Source organism: Eschrichtius robustus, chromosome 21, assembly GCF_028021215.1.
Source record: "Eschrichtius robustus isolate mEscRob2 chromosome 21, mEscRob2.pri, whole genome shotgun sequence".
Lineage (NCBI taxonomy): Eukaryota > Metazoa > Chordata > Mammalia > Artiodactyla > Eschrichtiidae > Eschrichtius > Eschrichtius robustus.
In genome coordinates this window covers 21,632,245-21,646,010 of record NC_090844.1, presented here as the reverse complement: position 1 = coordinate 21,646,010, position 13,766 = coordinate 21,632,245, and the positions used below count along the sequence as shown (strand labels likewise).

At 45.6% G+C, this 13,766-nt stretch overlaps 1 protein-coding gene across 1 annotated transcript in view; it reads right to left on the bottom strand.

Annotated features, from left to right (window-relative positions):
* Window positions 1–6,650: 6,650 nt before the first annotated feature.
* The window catches only part of DLC1 (DLC1 Rho GTPase activating protein), a 416,411-nt gene continuing 409,295 nt past the window's right edge, over window positions 6,651–13,766 (bottom strand). Inside the window, exon 21 of the mRNA XM_068532228.1 lies at window positions 6,651–11,207. The gene's annotated coding sequence lies outside the window, so the exon portion shown is untranslated. The remainder of the gene's footprint in view (window positions 11,208–13,766) is intronic.

Here is a 13,766-nt window from a genome sequence, read left to right as displayed (position 1 = left end):
GAGCCTGTGCTCCGCAACGAGAGGCCGCAACAGTGAGAGGCCCGTGCACCGCGATGAAGAGTGGCCCCCGCTTGCCACAACTAGAGAAAGCCCTCGCACAGAAACGAAGACCCAACACAGCCGAAAATAAATAAATAAATAAATAAATAAAAGCTTTATTAAATAAATAAATAAATAAATACATAAATGTTTGTGGAATGGACCAGTCATCCTCTCATTTTATACTTTCCCCATCTCTCTAAATATTTTCTTGAGCCCCTAATCAGAGGTAGCATCCAAGGTATTGATATGCTTTGCTTGGTTCAACCCAAGGTTCAAGCAGATGAAACCAATACAAAGGAGACCCTAAACACCACGGCAAGTCCTGCTCTGAATCCCTACATCAAATACAACGGGCATTTCTTTTAGGTGATGTTCCACAAGGAGAAAAAAGGCAAATATTTTAGTTCAGTTCTGGTAACACACAGATCTATTTCTGTTTCCTGTCTGACTCCATGCATATGAGGACTTTCTACACCAGGAAGGCAATTTGGTTTAGAAATGTTTTCTTTCATTTAGGGTTCTGTTTGTTCGTTTTATTTTCTGAACTTTCAGATCACTGACTGTGCCAAATAATTAAATCATAAATCTGGCATTTTATGCATGTAGATTACATCTTTTCAAAGTTGTTTTTATATGTGGAGTTTATCTGAAGCAAATGTACAGGCAAGGAGAAACCCCTGGACTTACTGCCAATAGAACTGGGCTCTTATGAAACCCCAGATGTCATGTAATTTATTTCTACAGTGTAGAACAGATGGATAAATCCAATGGTTTGTTTTCCATGAGGCTTTGAGAGGTACTATACCTTAAAGGGGTTAACACAGACACAGGTCCGGAATTTCAAAGATTAATTCTGCCATGTTGGATCAAGCCCAGGAAAAACCAGCCTCCGAGTTAGGTGATGTTAAGAGTTATGTTCATTACCCTTTATAGCTCAGAGTCATCCTTCTCTACCAAAGGGACATAACTCTCAAGTAAAATAGATAATCAATTCCTTAGTGATACTGTTTCCTAAGAAGCAAACAAACTGGTACACGGAGAGAGAATAAAGGGATGTGGGCCCTTACTGTTGGGTAGAGGAAGGTTTTTCTTTTTAAAGAAGATAACATTTAAGCTGAGATCTAAAGAGCAAGAAGCCAGCTGTGTGAAGCTCAATTTACAGACTTAGTGATGGATAAGATGAAGGTAATTAGGGGTGAGGGAGAGGGAGAAATCATGTAGGACTCCCAGGCATCTGTCTTGTGCACCTGGCTTGGTGGTCCTAATGTTCCCAGAGATCGCAGAAACCGGGGAGAAGGAGAGGACTGAAGGAAAGTCAAAGGTTATGTTTTGGGTATGTCATGTTTGTGATGACTGTGAGAATTCCAAGGGGAGATGTCAAGTAGATACGGATGCATCAGGATCCTGGCTAGAAACCAGGATAATGTGAGGAGAGTTTAATAGAAGGATTATTTACAAAGGTGTGAGCAGAGTTTAGGACAAGCAAAGAGAGATGGTGCGGTACATCTTGAAGCTAGTAACCATGCATAGGCCTGAAAGAGCAAGTGAAAGGGGCAGCAACTGGTAGAGAGAGAGAGACAGAAAGAGACAGTGCTGGTTAGATGGAGAGGGCCTTCTGGTAGGCGCCGTGGCCCTCAATAGAGAGATACAGTCTGAGGTGAACCACAAAGAGGGAGCTAGGTACTAAATTTATTGACCTCACTCTCCTCCTGCCTTTCAACCTTCTGCTGGAAACTTCTATTGGCCAAACCCAGTTGAAGTGAGAGAGTCTGTTGATGTAGCCCACAAAGGTCAAAGTGCCAAGGGCAGAGAGGAGGGTCAACAAGAGTAGACAGTGGATCTAGAAGGACAAGCAAAATATACAACACAAGGCAGTTGGATATACTGACCTCTATTAATGGGAATGTAAAGTGGTGCAGCCTCTATGGAAACAGTATGACAGTTCCTCAAAAAATTAAAAACAGAATTATGACCCAGGGTCTTGAAGAGATCTTTGTACACCTGTGCTCACAGCAGCATTATTCATGATTGCCAAACCGTAGAGGCAACCCGAGTATCCACCAACAGACAAATGGACGAACAAAATGTGATATATACATATAATGAAATATTATTTAGCCTTGAATAGGAATGAAATTCTGACACATGCTGTAACATGGGTGAACCTTGAGGACATTATGCTCAGTGAAATAAGCAGTCACAAAAATACAAATATTATATGATTCCACTTATATGAGGTACCTGGGGTAATCAAATTCATAAAGACAGAAAGTAGAATGGTTGCTGCCAGGGGCTGAGGGGAGGAAAAAAGAGGGGGATGGAGAAATGTTGCTGAATAGTATAGGGTTTTAGTTTTGCAAGATGAAAAACGTTCTGGAGATTGGTGGCACAACAATGTGAACGCACTTAACCCTACTGTACTGTGCACTTAAAAAGGGTTAAGATGGGGACTCCCCTGGTGGCGCAGTGGTTAAGAATCCTCCTGCCAATGCAGGGGATACGGGTTCGAGCCCTGGTCCGGGAAGATCCCACGTGCTGCGGAGCAACTAAGCTCGGGCGCCACAACTACTGAAGCCCGCGCGCTATAGGGCCCTTGCTCCGCAACAAGAGAAGCCACCGCAATGAGAAGCCCAAGCACCACCACGAAAAGTAGCCCTGCTCACCGCAACTAAAGAAAGCCCGCGTGCAGCAACAAAGACCCAATGCAGCCAAAAATAAATAAATAAATTTATAAGAAAAAAAGGGTTAAGATGATAAATTTTATGTTACATGTATTTTACCACAATTGAAAATTAAAATTAAAAATTAAAACATTTTATAATTTTGTTTTACTTCATTTAAAAGTATCAACTGAACATCTTTTCATATCAATTGAACATTTTTTGGTACTATCTTAGCAGTTACATAATAGTTGATTTTATTATTGCATATCTTATTTAATCAAATCACTGTTTTTTGAAATTTAGGTTTTCTACAAAAGCAAACATCATAAACAAACTGCAATGGACAGCACTTAGCTACCTCTTTGACACACGTGCAATTATTTCCTTAGAATAAATTCCTAGAATGGAATTGCTGGGTCAAAGGAGAATATGGCTGTGTCAGGGTGAGACTGGGGTGAGAAATGTAATATGAAAGCTGAAATATGAAAACCAATCAACAGAGAGCTGAAGTGTGGTGTGATGTAAATTAAGTGCTATATAAATATTTCTGGTTGGAAAAGGAAATGTGATTTACTCATTCATCTATTCCTTATATAAAATGTACTGAGACTCTGCCATGCACCATTGTTCTAGACACTGTGATATCACGCTGTCCTATTAAACACTCTCTTATCCCTCAAGGAACTTAAAGACTAGGGAAGAGAGAAACAAGTAAATCACCAATTTCAGTGCAGCCTGGTACATGAGGGAAGGGAGAGATGCCCAAGGGCTAATGCAAGAAGAAGAGGAAGTTCACCAATCAGGGGAGGCTTCTCCATGGAACTAGCTGTGTGTCAGTGAGCAGAGTTTTGAGGGACAAGTCAGAGTTATTCAGACTTTGAAAGTGGATAACCACATGGCATAGCCCACCTCCAAGATGGCGCCCAATGACCCTCACCTCCTGGTATTTGTGCCCTCATGTAGCCCCCTCCCACACTGAATCAGGGCTGTTTTGAGTGCCCAAAAGAGAATGATGGAGATGACAGTGTGTGAACTCTGAGGCGAGATTATAAAAAGCACTGCAGCTTCCCTCTTGCTCTACTGGATTGCATGCTCTGGAGGAAGTCAGTGTCCAAGCCATTCAAGCAGCTCTGTGAAGAGGCCCATGTGAAAAGGAACTGAGGCCTCCCACCAACAGCCAGCGCAACTTACCAGTCAGGTGACTAAGCCATCTCAGCAGGGAATCCTCCGGCCGCCATGGTGACTGCAGCCCTGGCCAACATCTTAACTGTGGTCTCATGAGGGAACCTAAGCCAGAACCGAGAGTCATATATAAGTGATTACTGGTTTTGTAAGCCATGAAAAAGTTCTGGGGGATTTGCTTCTCGGCAATAGTTAATTTAATATACTACATATCAAGTAGAGCTTAAAATGTCTAAAAATGGGAGATATTTGGAGTGACCCCAGAGAAGGTTACATGTGGGGAAAGAGCAGGAGCTGGAGCTGGAGAGGAAAGCAGGCGCCAGATTATTCCCGGCCGTGGGACACTCTGCCCTCCTCCCCTTCTTCCTTGCCAGCGGAACCAACCTTGTTGACGTGTTAGGTGGCCATTTGGATGAGGTCACACTGTGAGGATGTGTGTTAACAAGGTCAGTGGGCTGAGGGTAAGGCCTTGGCTGGGGGAAAACCCTCAAAGGGTGAGCAGAGGCAGAAAATTACAGCCGCCCAAGAAAGAGTGACCACCGAAGTAGGAAAGAAAAGGAGAAAGTGGAGTTCCAAAAGTTAGACTTTCAAAAATGGGGGAAGGTTAATGGCATCAAAGGAAACAAAGAAATCTAACAGAGGGACTTCCCTGGCGGTCCAGTGGTTAAGACTCCCTGCTTCCACTACAGGGGATGCGGGTTCGATATCTGGTAGGGAACTAAGATCCCTCCTGCCACGTGCACAGAGCAGCCAAAAAAAATTTTAAAGAAAGAAAAAAATCTAACAAGGCCCGAGAATTGGGCACTGGAAGGGTCACCATGGCAGCCCCTGTGTCCTTTGTTGGGACTGTGGGAGCTTCAAAACACTGGGTCCGACCCTCTGACTCTGGTAAAACCCCTCACCTCTCTATCTCACCCCTTTGTCTCCTCCCATTTTCTCTTTTCTTCTCTTCCCATTGGCCATCTGGCCTCTTCCCGGCTCCCACCTCAAATGTCTTTGCTTTTTGCCTCTCAGTGCTTGGAAGAGTTTCCCCACAAAGGTCCACACTGCTCTCTCCTTCGCCACCTTCAGGCTGACGCTGTCGTCTTCCACGTGACGCGCCTGCGGTTGGAACCTCCCATCCCCACTGACACACAGTTTCTATTCCGTCCTCTCCCCTCTTGCTCCCCCTACTGATCGCTCTACAGGCCGCATCTTTTACTTGATGGTGCTTATTGCATCTCTCCTTCTCTAGGGTGTCAGCTCCAGGAGTTTGAACTCTATTACCAGAACCCAGCACACAAGTATTCTTTAAATATCAGTTAAATGCTGCAAAAATAAGGCACAGTTCCTGTTTTCAGGACTCGTGACCTCCAACCAAAGTGTGACAGCTGCTATCTTTGAGGCATGCACAAAGCACTAAGAGGGCTCCAAGGAAAGAATGACAGAGGAAGTAACTTCTGAGCAGAGAATACAGGAGCAGGGGAGGTGGAGAGTGAAAGGGACATCATATTCTGATGTGTCTGGACCATGGGGTGGGAGTGGAGGCGGGGCGTGATTGAGACCAGACTGTAAAAGGTTTGGAGACAAGCACACTAAAGAGCCTTACCTTTATCCTACAGGCCAGAGATTTTCAAACTGTCCCCTGCGGAGCCCAAGGGCTTCACACTTGCCAGGCCACTCGATGCATTCCAGCCTCCACTGTTTTACATATCGGGCTTCTGATTAGTCCTTCTTTTGAAGGCTTCAATTCCGCCACCAGACTTTGAAAACCATCTCTGTTGGTAATGCAAACTGTGGTCTTAAAGAACCACCAAGTGCAAGTAGTATCAATCATTCCCTTTGATTGAGGGCAGGCAAGGCCTGTGGGGTAGGGGGGGGCGTGAGAACGTGCAGGTGTTCGGACTCAGCTTTGGCAGCAGTGGGGCGTAGGAACCAAGCCTGGGCTTTGAGTAGGGCTCGCACTTTATCAAGGCTCAGCAAAGGATAGCGGTGGAACAGACCTGCCTTCCACGCACGTAACACACAAGTCCCGCTGCCTCGGGGCGCACCTGCGGTTAGCCCCTGTCGCACTCCCCGCTTCCCAAGAGATGAAGCAACTCGCTAAAGACACACCCTCACTTGCTGGCGAAGGTGGGGTTAGCTCTCCCAGCTCTGCCGTTTTTAACGCATTGTTTCAAGTCCTAAGCCACCAGATAAAAATAGTTCAACGGCTGGAGTGAGTGAGGCAAGAGCAAAGAACGGGGGATGGGGGAAGGGCGGGAGCGAGGGGGTAAGCAAGGGAGTGCGGGGGGACTGGGCCGGTTCCATTTGGGCCAAACCCGCTTCCTTATCTGCAAAACCGGAGAAACTTGTGCTCTCTGAGCCACCTGCTCATTCGGTGACACTTCTTTGCTTTCAAAAAGTGTTACAGATACACGAATTAGCCAGATTCCCATTTTTCTGTCAACTTCTAGGAAGATACAGCTAAGGGAAGGAAAGGAGGAGTTTTCCCTTCCTGTATCACACCCGTAACTCAAAGCGCTGACCTTCAGGAGTCCGCGCGGTCCGGAGGCGGCGCGGAGCGGACTGGCTGCCTAGTGGCTACGTGACTGCGCGCTCGCCGCGCCCCTCGACGCCCGGGACGCGTGCCGCGGGCTGGCTCCGCCCCGGCGACCCGGGCGAGGAGGGGCGGATCCCCTCGCCCTCCCCCTCCTCCCCCGCCCCCCTCCCCGCCTCCTGCGCAACTCCTGGCGTCCAAGTCGGGCGAGCCTGCCATGCAGACGCACTTCCAGACGCACGCACCTCCCCCTCCTTCCTGGATCCAAGACGCACAAGGTCGGCAACCCTGAGTCTTGGCTTCCTGGTTCATAGACTCATGACTTGGTGAGGCTCCCTGAGGGCCCTTCCAGCTGCTCTAAGGTCTGAGGCTATGGTTTCATGAATGATGCGTTTCCACTCTGCAAACATTAATGAGACCATATCTGTGAAGCGCCGTGAGTTCCTCGGGATAAAAGTGCTGATTAATTTGTCATTCATTGCTTATAAAATCCACTAAAAATGGCATTTTAAAATCAACATTTACTTAGATATAACAACCTTCCTGTACAGCTTGCCAAATACTTTAAACATCAGGCTGGGATCTGAATCATTACTTCATTTTTACAGATGAGGTGAAACATTGTTTCTTATAATAGTAATCATCATGATATCATTATTACTGAAAGTGATCCATTTTGAGTGAAAAACATAAATTGCTAAATACATGTATCTCTGAGAAACTCTTCTGGAGCCACTTTCAAAGAATGCTCCCCATCTGACCTTAAACAAAAGGAAAGGGCAAAGCGATGTTATCTTTTAAGTCAGGAAAATAAACAGAGTTTTCTATTTTCTTCCCTCTTTTGTAAGCGCTGACATTTGAGAGGTTTCTCACCAGCACGTGAGCCTAAGCAAGGCTGGGGCCATCTGGGGGGGCACCTAGCTGTATAAGTTGTGAGGCAATGGAAAGGGGGGCTGCGGTTTTTATGGGAAATATCTTCCTGCTCATTTATTGGTTGCGTGGCATTGTCTCCCTGATCCCTGAAAATGGGGCAGGGTAGAAAGGAATGAGATTTGTCAGTATCTACTTGCTCCCTTTGTGAGGCTTGGGTGATGAATGTCCCAGGAACCCCAAGGGTAGAGGTCAAGCTGCCTAACTGGTCTGGTGTGGGCGTGGTGAGGGTGGTAAAGGAATCCCATCTGCAGAGCCCCTTGGATGCAGTTTAACCTGTACTGCAGGCCTAGGAGACAGACTGCCATGATTCTCTCTGTGGCATATATAAAGCCCAGGAAAGTTCCCTCAAGTAAAACAGCTGGGAAGTCACACAGCCAGCTTTCAAATCCAGCTATCTGAACTCCAGCTTCAGAACTGTCTCCTTGTACTCCAAAGACCCAGACGACATGAATGTTCTCATGCGTCATAAAAGTGTTAGTCCTGGGATGGCAGAGACTACGGGGGAGTGAGATGTGGGTCTCTACAGTCTACCATGATCTGGCTTCAAAGCAGTGGGATTCATGGAAAATAAGGCTACACCGCAGGAGTTGGCAGACTATGGTCCATGGGCCAAATCCAGCCCGTTACCGGGTTTTGTGTGGCCAGCAAGTTAAAACTGGATTTTACATTTTTTAATAGTTTAGGGGGGAAATAATCAAAAGAATAATATTTTGTGGCATATAAAAAATTATATGAAATTCAAGTTTCCATGTTCACAAAGGAAATTTTATTGGAATGCAGCCATGCTCATTGCTTGCATACTGTCTATGGCTGCTTTCGCATTACAAACGCAGAGTTGAATGGAATCCATGTTCTGTAAATCAGCAATACTGAACCATTGCCCCTAAGGGAAATACAGGGTTAATTTCCTGCAAGTCTCTGGTCACATTTTTGTTAACAGATCAATACATAACCTTATTTTATGTATTTCTGTTTAAAGAAACTTTATTTCAATATATACTGTTCATTAAGGCTGAACTCACGACCAACTGCGGTGTAACTCATGCTTGGACAAAACTTATGTAACTCGTGAATTTTCCCCTTTTAAAGCACATCACAGCGTTCTTACACATAGGAACACTAGACAGCACTTCAGAGCACTACATTTGGGGGCCGTTTTAAACAGCAAAATCACTCACAAAACGCAATAAATGTGACACTAAATAGATCCCAAAAAGGATGTTTGTGTACAGTGTGAGAGCTGAAGTACGAAGGCAGAAGTTTGCCTTGTTCACCCTCAGTGCTGGGAACATGGGTGTCAGGTGACTCGCATTTTTTGCTGCTCTGCCCATACGTGACTGCCAAAGCAGCAAAGGTATTGATTTGGGGGTTACAGATAAACGTTAGTGAGTAGGCAAATTCACAAATATGGAACCCAAGAATAATAAAGATCAACTCTACTCGCAACAAAGACCACATGGCCTGCAAAAGCTAAAGTATTCACTGCGTGGCCCTTTACAAAAACAGTCTGCCATCTCCTGCTCACCAGTATTCTCAGCCTTCGCCTGAAGAGAGTGAAACGGGCAGAAAGGAACTGACTCCTCCATAACCGTGTCCAAACTAGCGGGAGCTCAGAAAGAAAAGCAAAACAAAACCAGTCACGAGGTCAGGAAACTGGGGGCTCATGTAGTTGAATGTGGAGAGAATTTTCAAACTGTGGGGCAAAGCTTCAATGTCTTCCCTTTGCAGATCTGGTTTTCATTCAACAAACATTTATCTATACCTTTGAATTTGCAGGAGTCGGTGCTGAGGGTTGGAAGCCAGTCAGTTACTAGTTTAAATACAAACGCCCTTCCTTGGTCAGTGTCCTGAGAACTGAAGTGTCAAGGGCCGCTGGGAGGAGAGAAGACTTGAAACGTAAGGCCTGGCCATTTTATAACTCGAATCATGGGTCTCTGAAACGGATTAAGCACTTTGTTGGCTTGTTAGGACTTTCTAATGTCCAGAAAGGGTTGGAGACAGCTCACAACCCAAGCACATGTTACAGTAGGAGGAGGAAGACTAACAGGATAGGTGCTGAGGTCTGAGGAGTGACGCAGACCATCAGGCAGGCAGGAGGGGGCCACGGACTCGTTCCGTTGAGTTTCAACGGAAATTCTGAGGTTCCATCTCAAAAGACAAGGACAGGGGAGAGAAAGTCAGTTCTGAGAGCACACTCGGTGGAGGAAAGGCTTTCCGCAGCCCTTAGGAGTAAAAGCCTTTTCTGATTGAGGTCTCTTCTGGTGGACCCAGGGGATGGAGGGGCCCCAGCGGCACAACCCAAGCAGATCCAACCCAATGCCTAACTGCGTCCTGCTCTCCTCTTGGGGCTTCCCCAATGAAAACGCAGCTCTCTATTTTCTTTGGAACCTAAGGATTAAATGTCTAAGTATTTACTTTTCTGATGTCTGGCTGTATCCAAAGAAAGAACTCGAAGTACCAAGAAGAGTGATGGACTGAATAATTCTGAAATAACCCTTCACAAGGAACTCTTTCTCGCCTAGCCTTTGGATAAGAGTTAGAAGACATCCGTTCATGGGCTTAGAGAGACCCTATTTTGTGTCATTAATTGAGGGGCGATCCGTAGACTTTAGAAATATTTGAGTACTGTGGAAGGTGAAGGGATCAGAGGCCAAGCCAGGGATTTTTTTCAGGAAATAGTTCGGGGTCCGCCCTTGCCCATGAACAAGTCACGGCTTTATTTTACAGAGAGGGCTCAAGGTGATTTCATCCTGGAAGATTTTCAAAGTCCACCACCCCCTGAAAAAATTCCAGCAATGCTTACACTGTACAGACAGAAAAACCGTGTTTCTCCTAAGCCCCTTGTAGAGTCTAGTATACCTGAAGTCCCTTTATGCTTACCCTGACCCTTCATCTAGGTGACATATTTCTTCTTCCTGTTTCTTGACATGGAGACAGATACTCAGAGAGTTTAAGAAGTAGAGTCCTAAAATTCTGACCCCACTGAATTTCCCCATTAATCAATCAGGTCCTGTTTCTCCCAACTACCAGTACTTAGTGGTATCAAAAGAGTAGCCATGAATGGAAGATTAAGCCACGGGATGTAGGCTGGATAACGACAGCGTGACCTTCCCCATCCTCCACCCCACAAACACACACACACTGCAGAACTGGCATCTCAGCCTGGACATAAACTGATGTGATTCTCAAGCACGGCAGTGTGGCCTTGAAAATCCTTGCCAGGGGTCAGAATGCATCCTAGCCACCGGAAGCACTAATCATCCACTTTAGCATCTGACCTTATGAAGTGGATCTCCCTTGAGGAGTATCATACAGTGAGTCACTGGACTGGGTCTCTCTGTCTTGAAACCCATTCCTCCCTTCCGCCTCCCCGACCCCTACACTCCATCACGAGCCTCTGCAGGTTTCTAAGCAGCTTCTTATACCTGAGACAACCAGGTTCTAAAGATAATGCTAAAAAAAAAAAAAAAAAAAAAATCAGATGAATAGATTATAAGCCCTTTCGTGTAGAGGATTAATTTGAAGGATTTGTCAAGTCCAGAGGTCTCTTCCTGGCTTGGTAGAATCCCAGACTCCCCTTGTGGACCAGGCTGGGGAATCCCAGCCTGAAATCTCATCTTTGAACCAGGATGCAGCCTCCTCCCGTGGTCCAGGCAGTTTACACTGACACACTTAAAGGACACAGGGAGGTGTAAGTAGCAACTGGAGTCTGAACCGAAAACCTCCGCCCTTCAGCCTCATTTACATCTTTTTATTTTTTCCTCCCCAGATTGTTGCGACCACATTAATTCTCTTCATGGCTCCTAGTTGCTTCTTCCAGAGGTGATGCTTTAGGCAAAGATAAGAGGATATGAGGAGAGGCCCTTTATCTGGGAAGACAAACGTAGAATAGAAAACAGAGGATGGTAGTTAAATTACATACAATACGTTTCTTATCCATTAGGGACAGATGTCTGGCAGTTCAAAGATTTTAAAAAAGTAGCCTTCCCCCAAATGCTTTTGTAAGCCTAGATTTCTATTTGTGAACTGTTTGTGCTGAGTGAAATACATATCTGAAGACTCTGTTGCTTGGTTTTTTTTTAAAGGAGAGCCACTTGGGTAAGTGAGTAGGTAAATGACTGGAGAAGTCAGCTAAGAAACAGTCACACCTACCAGGATGCACGTAAAACAGAGCTCCCCAGAAAACGGTCAGAGTAATTGGAAGCAGAGACAAGGAATGCAATTACAAACAGATCTGGTAAAGCCGGAGACAACTGAGATCTTCATTACAAAGGGAGAGAAACACACGTAGCGAGCATCTGGAGTTGAACCTTACTCTTGCCATTTGCCAGAAAGGGAAGACCCAGCATTCAATGCAAATACTTTTGTCCATCTTTGCCCTAATTAAAATTTCTTCCAGGCTCCACTAGTCCTAACTCTGAGGATGAAAGCTTATTTAGATCCATTGTCTCATAGGGTGCAAACTGATAATCACCATCCAGTGCTCAGCTGCAGGCACGGCCTGGAGGAAGAGATTCCTGTATCCAGCAGACCCGGACTGTGAGGTGGCCTCCTCTCCACCATCTTGCTGAGCCCAGAGCTGCCTCTGGGGCTTTCGTGGTAGAAAATACCCGTTCTTCATCCTCTGTCTTCAAAGGCAAATCTCCTTGTAGAGCAGATTGTCTGTGTTCTGCTCCACACACATTTTTGGAGCTCTGGAAATATGCCAGGCACTGTGTTCGGTGTTGGGAACAGAGGCAGGAATAAGGTAATGTTTGCCCCTAAGAGGTTGCTGTCTGATAGCAGAGCCAGACCAAAACCAAAACAAACCGAAACACAAACCCAGACAATGACAAAAGAATCTGGCAAAACAGAACCCTGGGGGAGACTTCACCCACCCTGGTGGGCTTCTTAGAGTCTCTGGAAGGATGACTTGGAGTTAGCTGGGCAGGATTTTAAATTTTCCATTCATCTCTTTCACAGACGTGTTTGGAAATGTGAGCAGGCAGGACCCTTTGGTCACCTCAGGAGATGCCTGTGGCCCTGCCAGGTGGCACCCAACTCATTAAGTAGGGCAGTGAATAAGAGCAGAGCATTTGCTATGGGTTCCCAGACTTTTTGCCAGCCAGGATATCATTTTATTTTTATTTTTTTAATCCTCAGAAACCTCACGTTTTGAAAACTGATGTCTTTCAATTAAAGTGCATTAAGTATAACTAACTAGTTTTCTCATAATTTAAATAAGTTAATAATTTAAATGACATGTAATTATTATTAATTATAATTTAACTGCCAGTTGAAGCTTCTGCTTATCACAGGATAGCAAATGACACTACACTGGGGAGGATGTAATTTCTTATAAAAGCAACCAAGTGTTTTAATTAGTTTGTACAGACTTACTGTGCTAAGGCATGATTTGAATTAGCCTTTTCTTTTTTTTCTTTTTTTTTTTTTTAAGATAATTGAAGTAGCAACTGGTCCTTTTCTCTGGGAAACACTAACTTTGTGAATCAGGGACTGGGTCTGAGTATCAGAGAGTCTGGGCAGGGCAATTTCAGACTTTTTTTATTGATGTGCACATGTATTCCATTTAATTGAGTTTTTTGGTTGCTGCCAGTCACTCTGTTCCATTCCACTTCTCCATGACGCCTCCAGCCCCTTATGGAAGTGATGCAGAAACAAAATTCATCGTCTCCAATTAAGCTAGGGCATTTGGGAACCTAACACGTCAAGTTATGAAGAAAAACCCTTAAGTTCCTGGTAATTATCCAGGAACCTTCTCCCCTTCCCACGGCCCTGGGATCTTTCGTACTGTGACCTCTAGGCACAGGTGGCCTCTCTGTTCTTCTCCCGGTCAGGACGTTCCATGGTTTCAGCTACCGTTTACCCTTCCATCCATGCCTTACGCCAGGCTTCTCTCAGGAACTCTTGTCCTATATCTTGTCCACCACCCACAGGTCAGCTCCGCTGAGATTCCCTCAGAAGCCTCAGTGCTCTCACAGTTGAACTCACCGCACTTTCCACCCTCATCTCAAATGTGTTTCTGCTCCTGATCTGCGTATCTCAGAGGCAGCTGCAGCCCCTCCATCCAGGCTCTGGCACTGCGATTTGGTGTGTAATCCTCATCCCCAATCGCTCATTCCAAAAAGACTGTCACCAAGTCCTGTTGATTCTACCTCCTAATTAACTGTGTTCCCAGTGCCTAATCCCCTTCTGTCCCCATGGCGCTCTCTGGGTCCTGGTGCTCGTGATCTTGAGAGGGAGGATTCCTGAAAGGGACTCAGTACTGCCTTCCCGGCCTCCAGCCTTCTCACCGAATCCACCCTCCACGCCACCTGCAGACTTTTCTTTTAAAAAGTCGGATCTGATTCTATCGCTCCCTTCCTTAAAAGCTCTGCAAGCTTCCCATTGCCTGTAGGGTGACATTCAGATTTTCTAGAAGGGTGTGC